Source organism: Chenopodium album, chromosome 12 (assembly GCF_948465745.1).
Source record: "Chenopodium album chromosome 12, dcCheAlbu1.1, whole genome shotgun sequence".
Taxonomy (NCBI): domain Eukaryota; kingdom Viridiplantae; phylum Streptophyta; class Magnoliopsida; order Caryophyllales; family Amaranthaceae; genus Chenopodium; species Chenopodium album.
Window position 1 is genome coordinate 27,797,330 of NC_137845.1, and position 13,814 is coordinate 27,811,143.

The window sequence follows — 13,814 nt, forward strand, 5'->3', positions numbered from 1 at the left end:
TTGATTTACCCGTAGGTTACACACCTATCGGATGTAAATGGATTTTCAAGATGAAAACCGACAAAGATGGAAATGTATTTATTTACAAAGCAAGGCTGGTAGCAAAAGGTTACAGGCAAATTCACGGCGTTGATTATGATGAAACCTTTTCTCTAGTTGCCATGCTTAAGTCCGTTCGAATTCTTCTAGCGATTGCTGCATATTACAATTATGAAATATGGCAGATGGACGTCAAAACCGCCTTCCTCAATGGGATTTTGGAAGAAACTGTGTATATGACACAGCTTGAGGGTTTTGTCGACCAGAATAATCCTAAGAAGGTATGCAAGCTTAAGAAGTCCATTTATGGACTAAAGCAAGCAAGCAGAAGTTGGAATCTGCGATTTGATGAAGCCATTAGTAAGTTTGGTTTTATCAAGAATCCAGATGAGTTTTGTGTCTACAAGAAGGCCAGTGGGAGTGACATCGCCTTCTTAGTCTTATATGTCGATGACATTTTGCTCATTGGAAATAGCATTCCATTGCTGGAGTCTGTAAAGACTTGGCTCGGGAAATGTTTTTCAATGAAAGACTTGGGAGAAGCTCAGTACATATTAGGCATCAAGATCTATAGGGATAGATCAAAAAGGATGATTGGAATAAGTTAGAGGAGCCAAGAGAGGGCAAGAGAGGGCACCTACCCATGTCACATGGCATAACCTTAAGCAAGAAGCAGTGTCCAAAGACACCTGATGAGCGAGAAAGGATGAATCGAATTCTGTATGCTTCGCTTATCGGATCGATCATGTATGCCATGATATGTACTAGGCCGGATGTATCGTATGCCTTGAGTGCTACGAGCCGATACCAATCAGACCCAGGAGAGGCGCATTGGACTGCGGCCAAGAATATTCTTAAGTGCCTGAAAAGGAACAAGGATAAATTCCTGGTCTATGGTGGTAAAGCTGAATTGGTTGTTGAGGGATATACCGACGCAAGCTTCCAGACAGACAGAGACGACTTTAAGTCACAATCAGGATACATATTCTGTCTCAATGGAGGAGCGTTTAGTTGGAAGAGTGCAAAGCAAAGCACAACCGCTGATTCTACAACTGAAGCCGAGTACTTGGCAGCATCTTAGGCAGCCAAGGAGGCAGTTTGGATTCGCAAGTTCATTGATGAACTTGGTGTTGTACCCTCGATCAAGGGTCCAGTAGACCTCTATTGTGATAACAATGGAGCTATTGCTCAGGCTAGAGAGCCACGAGAACATCAGAAGGTCAAACATGTCCAGAGGCGATTTCATATGATTCGGGAATGGAAGTCAGAAGGTGAAATCAGAATTTGTAAAGTTGGAACGGATGATAATGTAGCCGATCCACTAACTAAACCTCTGTCTCAAGTGAAGCACAATAAACACATTGAGGGAATGGGAATCAAGCATGTTTCGAACTGGCTTTGAATTCCATTTATAGTGTTTTAATCAAATTTTGAGGAATGTTGATGTAAAGCACCATGATGAACCATTCAGTTTTTGGAGTAATTAAAATTTTCATGCAATTTAAATCACTCCGTCTCTATTTAATTGTGGTTTAGAATTAAATAATGAGTCCATTCGATTTTAATAAATATTCAAAATAGGGTATCAAGTCAATGGCTTGGATAAAGAAACACCTATTAAGTGAACGTTGAATATTTTAATCGAAAATTATCCCTAATCAAGGTCGTATTTTGTGGACGAATAATGACCATCAGAGATTAGTGTGTAGTATGATTTGTAGCACCGTTTCTTGTGCTATGAGGATACAAATCATTTGCACAGGTATTGGTTTAGAACCATACTGGACAGACCTATGAGGATGCTTTAAGAGATTAAAAATCATCATAAGCCTCATTGTTCCACATAGAATTATTTTTTCCGGTTCCCTCGAGGAATCATGAGGAGCCAACTAGGGGATGAATTGAAGCTAGCGGAAAGAACGTGGACCGTCTTGGATGGGGCTAGGGCGGAGGATGAAATCATTAGTTCTCTATGCTTAGCTTAGGTTTGTCTATTTCAACCTTGAGCATCTTAAAGAGTGTTTTCCCTCTTGAATTGAGAAAGGTAAGTATTCTTTGATCAATGTCATTATATCTGAGTCCGAACTGAGCATTTCTCATCGTGGTACTAGATTGATTCTCTTGAACCTAGTCATGTTGTGTTTGTTGTCTTTTGCCTTGGGTTCTTTTGCTTGAGGACAAGCAAGAAGCAAGTGTGGGGGAATTTGATGAGTGGCATTTATGCCACAATTTAGTGTTCTCTTTACGGGTTTTTCCCACCCATTTGTAGCTTGTTTGCCCCCTTTTCTCTCCTTTTTGTTCCTCTTTTCTTTGTTTGCCTTTCTCCTTGTTTTCTTTGTTTTTGTTTTGTAGGAATCAAGGCGTTGGAAGATGAGCAATTCACCCCAAACTCCCCTGTGTGCGGGCGCGCAGCACTGTGAGAACCCGCGCAGGATTGCTCCAAGAACAGAACACAAACAGAAGATTTGTGCGCCTTGTGCGCGCTTTGTGCGCGGGCGCGCGACCTTGATGTGTGCGGGCGCGCAGCCCTGGGAGAACCCGCACGGAACAGCATCAGAAACAGAAATCAAAACAGAGTGTTGCGTGCACCTTGTGTGCGGGCGCACACTCCTCAAGCGCGGGCGCGCAGTGTTGCTGAGAGAAGGCGCGCATCCATGGGTTTCATTCTCCGTACCCACAGATCTGCGGGCGCGCAAGATCTGCGAGGGCGCACACACAACTTCTGCGCGGGCGCGCATTGTATGTGCGCGGGCGCGCACCGCTGAGCTGCAGTCTTTTTATTTCGTATTTTTGTATCTTTTAAGGGACCTATATATATAGGTCGTAGGGAGTTTAGTGCATTATCTATCATTACTAAGAAACATTTTAGCCCTAATCTAGTGAGAGAAACTTCATTAGTAGAGAGAGAAAGTGTGGATTTCCATTGATGAACTTGGATATTGAAGAAGGAGCTTGATTGAATCTTTGTAAATCTTCATCTTCAATTAATAAGCAATCTCTTACTCTCTTTCTTTACTTTTGTATTTAGTTTTGTTTGCCTATTTTGATTTTCCTTCTTTGCTTATTGATCATGTTGATGCTTATTGATTTGATGATTGATATTGTCTTCAATATGGTTTGTGAGTAGTCACCTAGCCAAGGGTGTGGGGATGGTGTAGTTGTTGATTGATTCATGCTTATGATGTTGGGGTTTTGTTAATGGTGATTAAAATCTTTGTATGTTTGATATTCTTTAATCTTCTTGCAAGTGCACATTGTTAGTTGATTAAAGGTGAATCTTTGCTAACAAGAAACGGAAGTTGACTTAGTTAAGGTTCATTGTTATCGATAGTTCTTTGATTGCACCTTCTAATATATGGTTCTAGTGTGGAAACATGGAGGCTATGTTAGGAGAAATTGATTAACCCCGGAAGGCGGTTAGATTGAGCTTTAATTCGATATTCTTGCATGCTTAGTTTTCCATTGCTTTGCTTCCGTGTTATTGCATGATCAATTGGCAACTACATCTACCTACTTCCCTTGGTGCTTAGTTATATTGATTTTTAATCATTCTTAATCCCTAGTTTAATCTCTTAGTTATTCACACTTCTTGTTCCGAGGTAGCTTAAGTATTAAGTAGTGAATGTGGTGTTTATGCATGTCTCCTTGTGGTTCGACCCCTATGCTTGCCTTATACTTGTATTAGGTTTGTTTAGGTGTATAAATTATATTTTATCTAGGGATAGACAAATTGACGACGCGTTTATTCCCTTGTCAAATTGGCGTCGTTGCCGGGAAGACGGCTTCCATTGCTTTTTCATTACTTTATTTGAGACTATCTCATTTATTGTTTGTTAGTATTTGTTACTACTTGTTACTTGTCAGTGCTTACGTTCTCCTTAGCTTTGTTGTATGAACAGAGGACGAACTCGCTCAAGGTCTTTGATTCCCATTGATCCGGAGCTAGAAAGATCTTTGTCCTTACTTCGAAGAGAAGCGAGAGCGAGGAGTAGAAATTCTCACACCCCAAAGAAAGAAGGAGTAAGAGAATTGGAAGATACTCCACCATCTTCACCCTCAAGTGAAGACTTAGATAGCCCCAATTCGCTATCAAGTCCGGAAATCAACCCCTTTTCAATCTTTAAGTCCGAAAGTGAAGAAGGTTCTAAAATGGGAGAGAATACACCTTTGAGTCGTCTTGGGGCTCCCGAAGCCTTTAGAGCCCAAAGTGGGATCCTAACTCCTACCACTCAAGCCAACAATTTCGAAATCAAGCCCAATTTGATTGCTTTAATAGAGAGGAAACAATTCTCGGGTGGAAAATTTGAGAGCCCTCATGAGCATTTGAAAGAATTTGAGAAGTATTGTGACACGATCAAAGCCAACGGAGTGACTCAAGAGTATATCCGCCTCAAGATGTTTCCATTTTCTTTAATTGAGAGAGGTCTAGAATGGCTAGAGAAGGAGGTGCCCCCTAATTCTCTCACAACTTGGGACCAAGTGACTATGGCTTTCTTGAGGAGATTTTATAACCATAGGAAGACCGCCGAGGCTCGATCTTTAATTCAAGGTTTTCGCCAAAAGAGTGGTGAGACTCTGAGTGCGGCATGGGACCGGTACAAAGAGCTTCAACGTCAATGCCCACGTCATGGGATACCAAAGTATCAACTCATCCACACTTTCTATGGAGGTCTCTCACCTCAAGGGAGAACAAGCCTTGATGCCGCCGCCGGCGGTCCAATCATGAACAAAGGAGAGGATGAAGTGGAATGCATCATAGAGGAGGCCGCAAAGCATTATGATGATTGGTACGAAGGAGAAAGGGAGGCCACTTCTAGCAAAGGTGTCTATGCATTGGAGCAAGCCAACGCAATCAACAACCTTTCTTCCCAAATCTCCAAGATGGCCAAGCAAATGGACGAAATGATGAAAGAAAGGTCCAACCCTCATGGTAATACCTCCCCTTCAACCAAGGGAGGCAATGGTATGGCCGCTTCTTCCCCCTATTCTTATAATAAAATGCCTCAAGGATGCATGTTTTGCTCAAATTGTGAAACCTATGATCATGATACCTCCCATTGTGTGTATGCTTGTGAAGTTCAACCCCCTCCCTATGAACATGATGATAATGTAGAAGATGTCAATGCTATGAATTTTGCTCCTAGAATGGAAAATGTAGGGAACTTGAGGCCAAACTCCAATCAAATGGGGAGTTGGAATCAAGGTGGAAACCATGGTTGGAACCAAAGTGGTGGTGGTTATGGTAACCAATACCATGGTGGGGGAGGCCCTTCCAACTTCAATGGAAGAGGCTACTCTAACCAAAGGGAGTATGGCTATCAAAACCAACAACCCAACTCCCGATACCATGACCATCAAAATCAAAATTTTGGTGATCAAGGTAACATGGGAAACAATCGACAAAGCAATGTTCCCAACCAAGGCACCAGAGGCAATAGGGGCCAAAATGTTTCTAACTATGCCCAAACCAATAGACCTCCAGGTTTCCATCAAGCCCAACTTCCTCCACCTCAACAACCTCTTCAAATTGAGGCCCCTCCTAATGATCCCGTGATGGCTAAGCTAGATGCCATCATGAAAATGCATGAGGAGGAAAAGAACAGAAATGAGGAGGATAAAAAGCGAGCCAATGCTCATATGAAAATGCTTGAAACCCAAATTGCCCAACTTGCCTCCAATTCCTCTTCTTCTTCTTCTTCCTCTATCCCTAGTCAAGGAGTCAACCCAAAACCTTTGTATGCTGTGACAACAAGGAGTGGAAAGGTAGTAGGGAGTGACCCCTTAGTTGAGGAGGAACCTCGAAATGAAGTAGAGTTAGAGAGGGGGAATGAGAGAACCAAGGAGCCTTCTAATGTTGAGAGGGAGAAGGATGTTGAGGTGCAAAAGGAAAAAGAGACCACCCCCTTGCCCCTAAATCTCCAACCTAGAAAGGAGAGGTTACCTTTTCCCCAAAGATTTGTGAGAGCTAAGCTTAATACTCAATTTGGGAAGTTTTTGGATGTGATCAAGAATTTGCATGTTTCCCTTCCTTTTGTAGATGCTATGAAACAAATGCCCCATTACTCTAAGTTTTTGAAAGATCTATTGAGTGGGAGAAGGGAGTGTGAAACGGTGAGCTTGACCGCCAATTGTAGTGCAATCCTTTCCAACAAACTTCCCACCAAGTTGAAGGATCCGGGTAGTTTTTCCATCCCTTGTTCTATTAATGGCATTGAGTTTGACAAAGCTTTGTGTGATTTAGGAGCAAGTGTGAGCCTCATGCCCTACTCCGTCTACCAAAAGCTTAGTGTAGGAACCCTTTCCCCCACTAACATTACCCTCCAACTAGCGGATCGGTCCATTAAATTTCCCATGGGTAAGGTTGAGGACATCCCCCTTAGGGTAGGAAAGTTCACATTCCCCGTGGATTTTTATGTGCTAGAGATGGATGAGGATGAGAGGATTCCTATTATCTTGGGTAGGCCGTTTTTAGCCACCTCTAGGGCCATAATTGATGTAAAGGAAGGTAAAATATCTTTGAAAATTGACAATGATTCAATTGAGTTTGATTTGAATAATGTCATGCAACAACCTTCCTCAAGTGGTGAATGCTTTAGAGTAGATGTTCAAGATACCATGCTTAGTGAATTTTCTCGTTCCCATTTGCATGCTTCTAACGATCCCCTAGAAAGTGTATTGTTGAATGATTCTAAGCTAGGTGCTCACAAGGACGACATTCAATTCTATGAGGATTTGCTAGAGGAAAGCAAGAGCGAGTGCATGGATGAGAGCATGGAGGAGGAGGCTTTTCACACCCATGACCTCTTTCAAGTTGAGGAAATAGAAGAGAGCACCAATGGTAAGGGAGCACCAAAGGTAGACTTGAAACCTCTACCTTTGGGATTGAGGTATGAATTTCTTGGCTCTAATGAGTCTTTCCCCGTAATTGTTAATTCCAACCTAACGGAGGAGCAAACCTCCCTCTTGATCAATGTTTTGAAAAAACACAAGAAAGCTTTAGGCTATACCATTGATGACATCAAAGGTATAAGTCCTTCTTTATGCATGCACAAAATTGATCTAGAGGGAGATGCCAAACCCGTTAGGCAAAGGCAAAGGAAGCTTAACCCTTCCATGTAAGAGGTTGTGCGGAATGAAGTGGCTAAGCTCCTTGATGCGGGAATTATATACCCAATTGATCATAGTGATTGGGTATCTCCCGTGCAAGTTGTGCCTAAGAAAGGGGGAATGACGGTAGTGAAAATTGATCATGATCAACTAGTCCCCACTAGGCTTGTAACCGGTTGGCGCATGTGCATTGACTATCGCCAACTCAACACAAGTACATGCAAAGATCATTTTCCATTACCGTTCATTGATCAAATGTTGGAGAGGCTTACAAAGCATTCCTTCTATTGTTTTCTTTATGGTTATTCGGGATTTTTCCAAATCCCGATTGACCCCAAGGATCAAGAGAAGACGACTTTCACTTGTCCCTACGGTACTTATGCATATCGTAGGATGCCTTTTGGGCTTTGTAATGCTCCCGCAACATTCCAACGTTGTATGATGTCTATTTTCAGTGATATGATTGAGGACGAGATAGAGGTCTTTATGGATGACTTCTCCGTTGGAGGAGCCACCTATGAAGATTTTCTATCTAATTTATCTCGTTGCTTAGAAAGATGTGAGAGGGCTAACCTCGTGTTAAATTGGGAAAAGTGCCATTTTATGGTAGAAAGTAGGATTGTTCTTGGGCACAAAATTTCCCATGCTGGCATTGAGGTTGATAGAGCCAAGGTAGAGGTCATTGAGAAACTTCCTCCCCCCACCAACGTGAGGGAAGTGAGGTCTTTTCTTGGCCATGCCGGGTTCTATCGGCGTTTTATAAAAGACTTTTCTTTGATTGCAAAGCCTCTCACATCCCTATTGCAACAAGATAAAGAGTTTATATTTGATGATGCTTGTAAAGAATCTTTTTGTAGGTTGAAAGAGGCCCTTTGCACCGCCCCTATTGTCCAAGGTCCGGATTGGTCTCTTCCATTTGAGCTCATGTGCGATGCAAGCGACGAGGCTATTGGTTCGGTTCTTGGGCAACGGAAGGATGGGAAGCTTCATGTCATACATTATTTGTCCAAAACTCTCAATGATGCTCAACGAAATTACACAACCACCGAGAAGGAATTCTGAGCGGTTATTCACTCATTTGAGAAGTTTAGAACCTACCTCATTGGTTCTAGGACAATTGTGTACACCGACCATTCGGCTCTCAAATATTTGACAGGGAAGAAGGAAGCTAAACCAAGGTTGTTAAGATGGGTTTTAGTTCTCCAAGACTTTGATTATGAAATGAGAGACAAAAAGGGAGCCGAGAATGTGGTGGCGGATCACCTTTCAAGGTTGGGCGGTGCAAGGTTCAAGGATGATGGTTTGCCAATAGAGGACGCTCTAAGGGATGATGTGCTATATGTTCTTGAGGTGAATTCGGCTCCATGGTATGCGGATATTGTGAATTACTTGGCTTGTGGTGCCATACCTCCGGATTTCACTTCACAACAACGTCCAAAGCTCAAGCACGAGGCAAAGAGATATATTTGGGATGAACCGATTTTGTTGAAGAGAGGGGTTGACGGGTTGTTGAGGAGATGCGTCCCCGACAATGAGTTTCAAAGTGTTCTCCATATGTGCCACTCTTCTCCTTGTGGTGGGCATATGAGTGCTCAGAAAACCGCCTCAAAAGTTCTCCAATCAATGCTCTTTTGGCCTTCCTTATTCAAGGACTCTTGGATATTTGTCAAGACCTGCGATAGATGTCAAAGGGTGGGGAATATTTCGAGAAGGGATGAAATGCCACAAAACCCCATCCTTGAGCTTGAAGTTTTCGATGTGTGGGCGATAGATTTCATAGGCCCTTTTATCTCCTCAAATGGGAACAAATATATTTTGGTTGCCGTTGACTACGTGTCCAAATAGGCGGAGGCCGTAGCTTCTCCAACAAATGACTCAAAAGTGGTGGTTAACCTCTTCAAGAAAGTGATCTTCCCAAGATTCGGTGTTCCGAGGGCGATTATTAGTGATGGGGGTCACATTTCAAACACCACACCTTCGTGCGACTACTTGAGAAATATGGGGTATCTCACAAGCGGGGGCTTGCTTATCACCCCCAAACAAGTGGTCAAGCGGAGGTCACAAATAGAGAGCTCAAAGTGATCTTGGAAAAGACAGTTGCCAGAACGAGGAAGGATTGGTCCTCTAAGCTCATTGATTCTCTATGGGCTTATAGGACCGCTTTCAAGACGCCAATTGGGACCACCCCTTACAAGCTTGTTTATGGGAAGAATTGTCATTTTCCCGTGGAGATGGAGCATCGTGCTCATTGGGCGATCAAGCAAATCAACTTGGATCTCCATAGTGCGGGGGAGCGAAGGCTTTTAGAGTTGCATGAGCTAGAGGAATTGAGGTTTAGTGCCTATGAGAATGCATGTATAAGGCAAGATCAAAAGCGTGGCATGACGCTCAAATCATCAAGAAAGACTTTGTCAAAGAGCAAAAGGTGCTCCTCTTTAATTCGAGGTTGAAGCTCTTCCCGGGCAAGCTCCGATCAAGATGGAGTGGGCCATACATTGTTACGGAGGTGTTTCCGTATGGTGCTTATGAAATTTTCCAAGATGGCCACTCCCCTTTCAAAGTCAACGGCCACCGCCTCAAGCCTTATTTCGAAGGATTCCCAAGTGATGAACCAATTTCGGTTACTCTAATTGACGTGCATCATCAATTCCGCCCTCCTTAATCATCTCGAAGAACGTCGAGCTAACGACGCTAAACAAAAGCGCTTCCGGGAGGCAACCCGAGTTTCTAACCCTCTTCTACTTTCTTCTCTTCATGTTACTTTCATTTTTTCAATTTACAACTTTGGATTATTGGGATTTGTGAGTTTTGATTATATTTGAGTCTTTGATAAACGGTGCATCTAGCATGATTGTATGGAGTTTAGATGTGTGATTAAGGACTATTTTTGCAGGTCGTTTGGTGTTATATTTGGAGCTAAGTTGAGGTTTGGAGACTTGGAAGTGAGTGATGAGCAATGCACGAGAGGATTTGATGAAGACCCTGTGCGCGGGCGCGCAGGCATGGGAGAACCCGCGCACAGGGAAGCTCAGAAAACAGAACCTGGCAGAATCATTCGCGTGACATGTGCGCGACATCTGCGCGGGCGCGCAGAAGAAGGCTGTGCGGGCACACAGGCCTGGGAGAACCCGCGCACAGGGAAGCTCAGAGAACAGAACCTGGCAGAATCATTCGCGTGACATGTGCGCGACATCTGCGCGGGCGCGCAGAAGAAGGCTGTGCGGGCGCGCACCCCTGGGAGAACCCGCGCAGAACGAAGACAAAAATGCAGATTTTGGCAGAAGGTTTTGCGCGACATGTGTGCGCCATCTGCGCGGGCGCGCAGTTCATTTGCGCGGGCGCACAGTTCATTTGCGCGGGCGCGCAGTATACTTGCGCGGGCGCGCAGATCTGGGTTTATCGGGGCTTAATACTCATTTTACCCCGATTCTATCCTCATTTCCTCATCAAACTTCACGATTCTCACTCTCTCTCCTCAAGAATTCAAGCCCTAATTTCCCAAATCCCCTCTAATCTCACTTATTTCCTCGAAATCTCAACAAATCCCTTACATTCCCTCAATTTCCTCACAAATTCATCACTTTCCCCTCTCAAAATCACCCATTTTTCATCAAATTCGTGGTTGCTCTTCGGTGGTCAAGGTGGTGGTGCGTGAGGGCTCTTGAAGGTCTTCAAGCTCTTCAATTGTGGTATAATCCTAATCCTTGAGTACTTTGTGGTTTTGATTCATTAGATAAGATCATGTTTTAGGATTGTTAAGCAAAAATTAAGCTTGTATGGATTTTGTGTGATTTTGGGGTAGTTTTGCTTACAATTGTGGAATTTGTCATGAATTTCTTGGTGATTTGTTAGTATTTTTGATGAAATTGTTGTTTTTATGCAATTTGCCTAGCAATTACTTGACTTGGATATTGAGAATTGTGTGAGTGATCACTAGCTTGATATTGAGCATTGAAAATTGTTAATGCATGTGGAATTGAAAATGTATGTTGTTGAGAGTTTTTGATGCTTGATATTGAAATTTGCTTAGTGATTGCCTCTTTAGTGATTGAGTATTGCAAATTTTGGCATTGAATATTGTTGGTGATAGATGTTTTCCTTTTGTGTTATTTTTATCCTGGAAAGTTGTTGCTCCTAACCCCTTTTCAGATAACAAAATCAAAGGCTTCAATTGTTGTTGTTGTTGTGGGAAAGATTTGCTATTCTTGATTGTGGATCTCTCCTTGGTGTTCTCGGTATTTTTGGGTTGTTAAGTAAAGTTGGTGAAGATGAGTGGTAGGAGAAGGAGTAGAAAGGAGCCTAGAATGTCAGTTGATGAACCCCAACCCTCCTCTCAAAATCAAAACCAAACACAATCCTCTCTTCCCACTTTAAAATTTGTGAACCGACACCATGCACCCTTCCATCAAACACTCCTCAAACGCAAGCTTAACCCCACCCGACACTACTATCAACGCTCAATGCGTGACTTGGGGATAGATGAGGACCTTCGGTCCCTTCTTGACAACCTTGGGATGAGTGAGTTCATCAACCACCAATACCCAACCTTCAAGGAACCCACCTACGAGTTCCTCGCTTCCTTTGAGAAGGAACCCATTGGAAACAACGAGTTCCAAATCTCCTTCCAACTTTTCAATGCCCGCCATGTCTCTCTTCGGCGTCTAAATGAACTCCTAGACTTTAACCCCGACGCCGACCTTCTTGCCCCATCCACCGAGCTCTTCCCCGAGTACGATGCTTTCCGTTGGTGGCGGACAATTACCGATTCGGATGAGTTTAGTACTCGGTACTCGGTGGCAAGCCAAATTATCCATCCAGTGCTCCGCATCCTTCACCGCATCTTGGGGTTTGCGGTGTTTAGCAAGCAAGATTTGAGTAAGCTCTCTCACGAAGAGCTTTTCACTCTTTGGATCGCCACAAAGGAGGAGTTGAGTGGGCGGCTCAACATGGGGTATTGGTTTGTGCTATGTTGCGAGGCAATCAAGAATGGGAACAAGACGGGAGAGATTGCCTTGGGAGGGATGATTTCAAGGATCGCCTCGAAGCTAGGGGTGAGGTTCTTTTCCCTTTTTGCACAAGGGTGGGAAGAGACATGCGGAAGTCGGTCTTCATCCAACTGACCGACGATGTGAACAACTTCCATGATTGGTGCGTTGAGAGGGAGCACCATTTCATACTTCCATTCCCGAGCCGCACTTCCTTGGAAAGGAACGCAAGGAATGTGTGGAAAGTTCCTAAGGACAATGGTGTCCTTCCTAACGCTCTTGGAGGTGAGCGAAATATGATCGTCCGCGAGCGGCATCAGCAGCAACAACAACAACAACAACAACAACAAGAAAAACAAGAAGAACAACAACAACAATTCCAACAGCAACATCAATTTCAGCAACAACAGTTTCATCAACAGCAACAACAACAACAACAAGGGTTTCAACTTCAAGGTTTTCAGTATGGGGAGGGATCCCAAGGTTTGCGCGTCCCCTCCTCTAGCGAGGGAGGTATGGCCTTTTCCTCCTCTTCTTTTAACCTTGAGCGAGCGTTCCAAAACCTGTCAATGCAGGTAAACCGGTTGACGGAAGCCGCCGATGGGTACTCGGTTTACAATGCCAACATTTATGATTGGCATGTAAACCAAGGACACTTTGACCCACCGGTGAACTATCCGTATTTTCCTCCCCAACAGGGGCCGGTTCCTTCTCACGAGGAACCGCATTCTGACGGCACTCCCCGTCAGCCGGTTTGGCCCTATTGGTCCGGGCCTTCATCTCAAGGGACCCCCCGAGTGAACTACCCCACCTCTGAGGGGTATGATTACAAGGCACCGGGGGGGTGTGATTACCGTGGGGACCCCAACTACCCCATGTACACATCCGAGCCCCTTGAGATGCCCCCTCCCTATGACCCTCTTCCGGACTACCAACAAGAGTTGTACCGGAACCGCGGTTTTCCACCGGGTTACACCGGTGGTTGGGACCCTCATGGCCCTCCTATCGACGTCGACTACGAGTGGCGTCCTTATGGAGAGGGCTCTAGTTCTCACATGGAGGACTAGGGCCCTCGGGCCGAGTTTAGTCCTTCCTCCCACCCCATTCTCCACTTTGTTCAAACCGAGGACGGTTTTCCGTTCAAGTGTGGGGGGTGCTCATTTATTATTTCATTTAAGGGCTTTGTTCTCATGGGGCGCAATTTTGGGCCAATAGGTGTCTTTTTGGAAGGTCCCTTCCCTTCTCTTAAAAAAAAAAAAAATGATGATGATGATGTTTTCAATGAAACCTTGTGTTGTTTTGGCTCCCGTTTTTCTCGAAACCCCTCCCCTTTAATCCAAACTTTTTTTTATTTTGTTTTTCTCTTGCTACTAACCAAATATTTGCCGAGTTGTTTTGGACTTTGACATTTTGTAGGGCTTATGGGCGCATTCCCCAAATTTCTCCGAGCAATGGAGTTTCAACGATTGTGGATTTGCGTTTGCTAAGCGTAATTGGGTGACAAATTCTCCTTCTCAACTTTTTAAATATTTGATTGGTTGCATAGCTTAGGTTAGTTTAGGAAGGAGTTGAATGGTTCGAGGTTGATTGATTTGGTTCTAAGGAACCTGGGATCGTTGATGTTGTATTCAACGATCATTGTATGTCGATTGGGATTTATATGATTTGCATGCCTCATTTATG

The 13,814-nt window shown here is 43.9% G+C and overlaps 1 non-coding gene across 1 annotated transcript; it reads right to left on the minus strand.

The window, feature by feature from the left end:
* Positions 1-4,567: 4,567 nt before the first annotated feature.
* On the minus strand, positions 4,568-4,673 carry LOC145573562 (small nucleolar RNA R71). The gene has a single exon (XR_014097548.1). It is a non-coding gene; the product is annotated as a small nucleolar RNA R71 (small nucleolar RNA).
* Between the last annotated feature and the right edge of the window lie 9,141 nt (positions 4,674-13,814).